This window comes from Hylaeus anthracinus, unplaced genomic scaffold, assembly GCF_026225885.1.
Source record: "Hylaeus anthracinus isolate JK02 unplaced genomic scaffold, UHH_iyHylAnth1.0_haploid 12001, whole genome shotgun sequence".
Taxonomy (NCBI): Eukaryota; Metazoa; Arthropoda; class Insecta; order Hymenoptera; family Colletidae; genus Hylaeus; species Hylaeus anthracinus.
The window spans coordinates 19876215-19884896 of record NW_026534348.1 but is presented as its reverse complement, the minus strand read 5'-3'; the positions used below and the strand labels follow the sequence as shown (position 1 = coordinate 19884896).

The 8682-nt window shown below is 35.9% G+C and overlaps 1 long non-coding RNA gene across 2 annotated transcripts; it reads left to right on the top strand.

The window, feature by feature from the left end:
• Nucleotides 1-4884: 4884 nt before the first annotated feature.
• Nucleotides 4885-8387, top strand: LOC128891307 (uncharacterized). Of its 2 annotated transcripts, XR_008460791.1 has the most exons (5): nt 4885-6322; nt 6408-6561; nt 6694-6891; nt 7656-7759; nt 7860-8387. It is a non-coding gene; the product is annotated as an uncharacterized LOC128891307 (long non-coding RNA). The 2 variants fall into 2 exon arrangements; XR_008460790.1 differs by having other exon boundaries at nt 7656-8387.
• The last annotated feature ends 295 nt before the right edge of the window (nt 8388-8682 follow it).

Here is an 8682-nt window from a genome sequence, read left to right as displayed (position 1 = left end):
GCACGTCGTGAATTTTTCTTCTGCTACTTAAAGTTTGAGCGCTTAATGTATCAGTCGGAATATATCTCTCTGGGAATAAGATTGATTGCATCGTTATCGTTGTAAGCCCCCGCGGAACGGGGTCTCCGTCTTTTCCCGAATAAAACCGCGCTGTTCCCGCGACGACGAGGAATGCGAGCGACTTTGACAAGTCGAACAACGTGTCTCGATTCGATTAAATCGTGTCTCAGCGCTCTTTGTGTACCAGGCTAAGTAAATTTCGCTTCGATGTCGTGCGAGATGCCTGGGAAAGAAAACGCGCCGTGCGGAGAACTTTGCCTATTTTTCATTGTTCTGTCCTCCTGCGTAGCGTTGTTGGTTGTCTTTTTTCTTGGAGAACCACTCAGCGGTAGATTTCAATAAAAATGTGTACAGAGTTCAGCCTCTGACGTCCGCGGCGCCTAAGGGAACGAGGTTTCAGATGCAATTCAAGGCTTTCTCTTGAAACTCCCTTTTTGGGATATCAGAAAGCCTTAGTCAGGAAATGAAGTGTTTTTCGATATCTTTTACAAGTTTATTGATGGCTCACGATGATACGAGGAGTCATTATCGAGTTTAATTACATTTTTCCAAAAGTTCAAATTTGTAAACATTTTTTATGTGACGAACTTTCTTTGTCAGACAGGGTGACCTGGACAATCCACCTATTATGTCTGAATTTTCAGCAGTTCTCATCAAGAATAAGAAATGTTATTTCTATTAATATCCCTTATTTTTATGGTAATAGTTTTACATTTATACACTGAGTAGAGTTTTTACAGAATCTCAAATTTATTGAGTATAGTATATAAGAAGAGTTATATAAATAATACTATTTTAAAAAATTCGAACAGGATACCATGTAGCCGGTCAAATACAATTTTCAGGGATAAAATATCTCACACATTTATAACGGTTGATATTAATGCAGTGCCAGCTAATAAACGCACAAATTTTTCATTTATTGGTAGTAAAAAAGACAGTCTAGAAATTTCCGAAATTAAATTTTGAAATAGAGAAATGATACATTAGACATATAGGAAGTCTTACGAGTTAGGAAAGCCACTGATGTCATTTTTTAATGAATAAATCGACAATATTTATTCTGATTGTATCAGAATACAAAACATACAAAGTAACAATCGGGCAAAATATTTTCAATGTGTTTATTAGAAGTACTGCAATTTGGGACAATATTAAAAGTGGTCCTATTTAAACAACCTCAGACTAGAAATACACTAGGTATCTTATTTATTCCTTATCAACGCAAAAAACATTTAGACAAACTTTCTGACTAACAATAAGTGTATCCGAAATTCTCATGTTATACATTTAAAGGTCTATTTACACATATCCGTAGCGTGTCAATGCCGTATCCGTTCAGTTCCGTAATGTTCCATTAGTGTCATTGATTTTAAATATTCTTCTGTTGTTTTTGAACTTGTTGTTCTGTTGTTGTTCCGTGACGTTACTGATACTGTACGTATTCGGAACTGGCATTTACGGATATGTGTAAATAGATCTAAATAAATAAATCTTCTCGTATTCTTGTATTCGCCTTGAAACTGACCTTTGTCGAGCACACGGGAACAGGTGAGACCTGGTCAAGTTTTTGAATCAGCGTCAGTTCCAGGCCCAATTGAGTAACGTTACCTAGCCATATCATAATTTTTGCTCGTCGATTCCGAGTAAGGCGCGACGACTTGATGCAAATGGCGAGTCGAACGGAGAACGGCGTAATTGTGATGTATGAAGTTAGAAGTAGATGCACGGGGACGTGGTTTGATGGATGAGAGGTCAGGGTGCGCGGCTCCGCGAAAGGCGGCCCTAACGGAATGAAGTAACGCACAGCGGGGAGGCGCGTTATGGAATACGATCGATGCTTACTTAGGGCGGTCTGTCGATGTTCGACAAGTTTTTGATGTGTTCTCTCTTTCTCGCGTGCGTGAGAACCAACCATGTGCTCCTGCTTCATCATTTTCCTCGAACACGCCGCGAAGGGTTCGAATATGCTCATAGTGTACCCAGATAGATAGGATAAGTTCGTAATGCAAACGAGACGTGTACCTTACTCCACGTATCGTATACATGCTGTGAAAGTCGCGGTAAAGTGAAAAATTTGTCGATTTCTTGCGACCAAATATAATCAAATCGCTGTATCAGTTTTGTTTGCAAGGTGTTTGCTTTCCTAGAAAAGAACTGCTTTCTTTATGGAATGTAGATGTAAATAGTTATCGGACAAAAAATTCGTATTGCTCCGATAATACGAGATTGATCTAAAATGGCAATTGAGTAATTTGTTAAAGTTTAAAATTTATATAGATGAGATAGAAATGATAACACTGAATTTCGGATCAAGTACAGTCGGAACGAGGATATGAGGTCTACATAAACACATTTTTAAATTCTAAATAATATTATAGATTCATGTTATTAGGATACATGAAAAAGGATTTTAATGAACGATTTTTTAAATATATCTATTAATTAAAGAGAAGACAACCATTCCATCCTTATTGGTGTTTCAGAGCAAGAAACATAAACAAGATTAAACATTGATTAATAAGATCTCACATAGAGTTCTCTGTATTCACAGAATAGTTATTTGTTTAAGAATAGTAAGTGTAGTATCTTCATATCAATTATCTCATCTCATATCGTAATTCCCAATAGAATATAGTAAAGATTCCTTATATCTTCCCAATCTATAATATTAGTTTGTGGTCCGACTACCATTAAGGATAATATAAATTAGTCAGAAAAATACAGGTATACAATAAAGTGCCAAAGTGAAGTGTAGTACTTGGAATGCAAAATTTGAAGAAAAGTGCATTCCTACATTCAATCACAAACGGAAGATATAAAAACCAAACCACTGGTCGTAAATTCTCTACTTCATAGATAAGTAGGTCGTTGTAAATGTACGTTACCATCAATCCTTCCAGATTGTAATTTACAGAGCACTTTGTGTCCCATTTCCGAGGGATCGATTAATCCAGGGAAATCTGGGCAGACCAATAAATTTTTATAAAGCCCGCGACAAAGAAATACTCGCGAGCTGGAAAAGACGAAGTAGGCCACGTAGCGCCGCGGCCAGGGCGTGCATCGAGTACGCTCCTCATGGTACCTTATCGCACTTCCGTATCGTGAGATATTACCGGATGCCGATCCCCTAGTACGGTGGCCCAGATAGAGGATTTGGCGATGCGTTGACTACTAGTGAATATTTATTTATGCATTTCAATTATGAACTGGATTAACCATGCAGTACAATGAAATTAACAAGGATCCATTCATGAAAGAATTAATTATTATTGAAGCTTTAGAACGTTTGCAAATAATACGACTTTGTTGTTGAGAGATATGTTAGAAATATCATTTAAAAATATCAAGTTGTGTAACAAGTCCATCGCGACAATTCACAGTGGTCTGAATCATCGAAAAGCTAATCAAAAGTCGAAAAAGTTTTTGGATTTAATTGTTTTGTTTAAAAACATTTAAGAGAGTGTTGCGTCATCGACAACCGGCGACAAACAGACAGTCGCTTGGTAGATTGAGCGAGAATTGGTCGAAATAAAAGTCACATTAACTGGAATTTATGTTAATACCTATCCCAAAAACACGCCTCACAATATCAGGATTTTTCAAGACAATGATTCCGAATTTGATGTAAAAATGACAAAATATAAACTGGTGGATCCAATATGGCCGACTTATTTTTCAACAGATGGTTTTACTTAAATGTAGATCAGATTTTTATTTATTTTGAATATTACATAACTCTCTCAATCGAAAATCGTTCAAAATCAACGAGGAAGTAAGTGTACACCTATCTGAATTGTTTATTAACAAAAATGAAGAGTTTTATGGTAACAAAATATTTACGTCATCCAGTGATGGCAGGTCATAAAACAAAATGATATATATATTTGATTAGTTAAGTCCTATATAAAATAGGCAGTATTTAATAGTGTTAGGATAAAACGCGAACGGACTCATTATACAACTTAATAGAATGAGCAATAATCGATCTAAATCCACTGGAGAACATCAGACATTTTAGAGCATCGAAACTGTCAATTTTAGTTGGTTGATAAACTGTTTCGAAATGGTCGGCAAACAAGTTAGCAATTTCAGTTTTTTCGAATAAACTACATTACCTGTATGCTGGCCTTTGTTTAACATAGTTCCAGAAATGTTCGACATTACTGATAATTCCTGATTTGACTAACCTAATATATAATTCATAGAATTGTTTGGTTAAACACAGATCAAACCACGGCAAACTAACCCCAATATAGGATGAGCATTACAAACTGTGACAACCTAATTTCTCAGGGACGGCTGGTGGTACCAAGAAAATTTTGTTTAGTATTCTGCGAATTGATATTCCTCTTTGTGTAATTTAAGAGATACAACCGAAGGCCTTTCTGTGTACACGTAAAAGTATGTTGTTTTTGAAACCTTTTTTCCAGAAATTAACACACATAAAGAATAAATTAGGTAAGAAAGAAACTAATTACTAGACTGCGGAAGTTTATGCAAAAGAATATTTTTATAGGAAATAGTTAAAAGAATTGGACGTAGACAGAAATTTGTTTTGAAATTAGAGTGCTACAAAAATATATTTTTTATGTTGGGTATTTTGCATATTTATGTTTAAAAATATATGCAATAATATATTGCATATGTTATTTATCGTGCTTATGTGAAATATCTATCTCGACAAATTAGTTTCGTCTATCGCCAAACTTTCGTATCATAATTGTGTAGTGTTTACACAAATGCAGGCCATATGAAACCATATTTCTGTAACCTTGCGTTGCTAATCGACCGTTAGGTGTGACAGTTTGTATTTAGAATTCGAATACTTCAGTTCCATTATTGCAGTTAATGTGATCTCTATGAAGAAGTGAATATATCTAAGTGTCTTACCAAAGTAGAAAAGTAGAAAAGCATTAATGCTAAATTGGATAAAAAACGATTTCAATTTTGTTATTAACGATAACGACAATAATGATAACGATGACAGAAGCATTCATTGCAAAATTTGGAATAAAAATGTGAAGTGTGAAAGGAAATCGCATTTAAAGCAACACATAAATACCGACACACATAAGAAGAAAATCGAAGAAACTGGTAATTCATGTGAAACAGAGGAACGTATGAATAGTATAATACATCTAAAAAGTATTCCTGGTGATTGCGGTAAAAAGATTAGAAAAAAATGTAAAAGAAGAATTTCCTACATTATCGAAAATGTCTAATATTTTAAATAACGAGGGCATTCAAGGACCAATAAGTGTGCCAGATCTAAATTTAAATACGATACCGATTACTTCGTGTGACGTAGAGCGATCGTTCTCCGTGTATAAATTAATTTTGACAGACAAACGCCACCAACTAACACCATTAAATTTGGAAAAAATGCTCATAATTTATTGTCACGCGAATTATAATATACCAGAATAATTGTGAAAAGTATTTTATATATGTGTACATAGCGAATATTCTGTAACATACTAATATATTACTCATCATACTACATTTTATACATTTTTCGTGCATATTTTGCATATGCATGTTACATATTTATCGTGCATAAACTTCCGCAGTCTACTAATTACTTTTAAATGCATGTTATACAGTACTCAGTAAGTATTACTAACCCAGGGCTCTGTAGATACCTAGGACTACAAGTAAAAAAATACAATGCTTTTAATAACAATCGATGCTTCTGTCTAATCTGTGCACGTCGAAGTCAGTGGTAATATCGTGATTTCCTGAGAAACGTAAGGTCTCGCGGGTGCCATCATTCGAACAGCCGTTTGCTATATATCGTTCAAACCTCCCTGCTGTTTGTAGCAGAGGGGGGTGGAAGCTAGGTGTAACTGTAGACCAGTTACAACAGAACGTCTCAGGGGTACCACTTGCGTCAAATTGAAATTGGTCTTTGCAGCGGATTAACTCTTTGCGCCAACAGAGTCGCAACTTCGCCTTGTCGACCCGTCAATCCAAGCGCGTCCTATTCTCCCCGCCGCGCCTGCTCGCGCCACGCTCTTTGTCCTCTCGCACTTCCAACAACCTCACGTGGCCTCTCGAGGGGTGAGACGGCTGGCAGACAGCTTGGGGAGCCTTTGGCTACGTTGACGGGACTTTCGCAAGACGTCGGCGTCGTGCCTGGGATAAAAGATGGCGACCAGACGTTCAGTTTTTCTTTTCACAATTGTGCAAGCAGCTGCTCCATTCTTCGAGTTTTCCTGTTCCTCGTTAAACTTCCTGATGAGGATGATTACGTCAGGCTGTAATACCTTTACAAGTTTTATCGCGAGAACGAAAGCTTGCTTACTGCATAAATTAACGCAATATTTATAGGGTGGTTTTTCTAGGAACTAGGTTTCGTTGGGATCTACTTAACGTTAAATCACATGTAAACATGTGTTTGTAGCTAGCCTTAGAGTAACCTGACTAGATCTGATCGAACATTATTAATTAAATAAGGAATTGAGTGAAGTATGATTAAAAAACAACTTAAAGCTACAGGTAAGATCAAAATTCTATTAGAAAATCGAGATGAAACTTCTAAAAAATGATTCAAAGTGTTAATTGAAACGTTTTTTGACAACTTTGAAACGACGTGTATTCGAAATTCAATAATGTCATCGAATCGAACAGGTGCATGTTGGACATCAGCACAATGCATGATTTAGACAGTCAGATTGAATAAAGTAGCAAGAGGAACTACAAAATGGGAATATACTCAAATAACACATGAAATGAGAATGGATAGTCGAATATTCGCTTTCGTTATTTCCAAACTGCATAACATTTTAAATAGTCAGATGTCAATGCTTTACAACCGTAAAGTGGCGAGTAAGTAATATAAAATAGAATAGTAGTTTTGGTTGTATGAAATCCACAGCTTAAAACTTTTTTTCCCACCTAACAGTAGGAACCCATCTGTCTGATAATATTTAAAATTCCTCGCTTGTTTGCGTTTCGTCCCGCTGTTTGGTTTTACTGTCTCGTGCCGTGGAAAGTAAACACCGAGCATGTTCGAAGGAAATGAACCCCACGGAATCTCGATGCGGTTCGTCCGAAACGTTTATCTAATACTCCCCGGATTCGTACCTTCTGAGAGTGCGAAATTCCTTGGTGGTAATCCCCTGCAGAATCTCCGATCTCCGAACTGTAAATTAAACCACCCTCCGATCGTGTGTCTGACTGCTTGTCGTTTGAGCCCTTCGACAGGGGGTTGCCGCATGGCAACGAACCGATCCGTAGAAAGAGTCACCCTCCGCGAAGAACAATAAAGGAAACGCCTTACGGTTACTAAACGCTTGCTATTACCATTGGCTAATTTCCACTAAAATTATCTAAACTACGAAAAGAGATAAGAATTTAAAAAACAGGTATATATTAGGGGTGACAAGCAATGTCGTTTGTTGCTAATGTAAGAAATTTTATTTGTATAAGCGATAACACTTTGCTCTTGAACTTTTTCTTGGCTAAAAGTTACAGCAACTCGAATTTGGTTGGCTTTATCTACAAAGGACTAAATACTGAAATTGATAAAATATGAAATCACATGCAACCGAAATCTAATTCTAAATTACATCAATTTGTTTTTGTTGCAGTATAATGTTGGTGTGCCAGAGAGTACAACGTCAAGCTTTGTCACCACGTTGGTGAGACGTTCTTTGCGTGCAAAGAGTTCATACAGATTTAAAGAGTCTTTCTGGTGTGACACTTTTAGAAAATCAATTTTTTATACAAAAATATATTTAAAAATACGCTGTTAAAGTTTGGACAGGTTATTCAAATTATTTTGTCTTTTACAGGTGATACAAAGTGGTAGATATCACAGTGAAATCAAGCATATGTAAAAGTACTTCTTAACGGAACGTTTTATTTTTTCTTTATTGATTCTGTCACTACGAAGCCTTGTATTCTCAGAGTAACACTTCCTCTTAAATTTTGACATTGTTCTTAAATTTTGTAAATTGATGCTAACATGTTTTGCTATCTACGGCATTAGGATAAATTAATAGCATTTATGCCATTAGTAACATTGTTAGGCTTTTGAAACTCATACAGCATGAAATGTCCAATATGAAACTTATTCTTAGTTTGTTCTTCTATTCTTAACCCTTTCCCTGTGGCACATTAACCGCTGAGGCGCTTTTACTGACGGGACACCGTGCCAGAAAGTGTACGCCTTGTGTTCAAACAGTATTGAGATAAGGTGACATTGTAGAGGTATTGTGGACTTGGAATATAAAAGAAGTTTGGATAGAGTAATAATTTCTTAATGATACTCAAAACTGTAAGTCCAGAGTAAATATACAAACGACTATAATAAACAAGCTGTACATCGATATATTTAATTAGAATATAGATTATGTTATATTAAGTTAAATTATTATCAGTACATGGTAATGTTTTTAAAACTTAAGAAAAGCAAAATTACTTATGGATACTCTAATACTAGGAATTTGGACGTGAGAAGATGGATAGAAGATAAATCCAAGTTCTTGAATGGAATTCAGATTTAGCAATTAGAGATTTTGATCAGGATTTATAGTTCAACGATTGATGGCATTGTTAATGTGAAAACGTATTTTACGGGTGACAAGGGACACTCTAGAGACAAATATGGCAGCT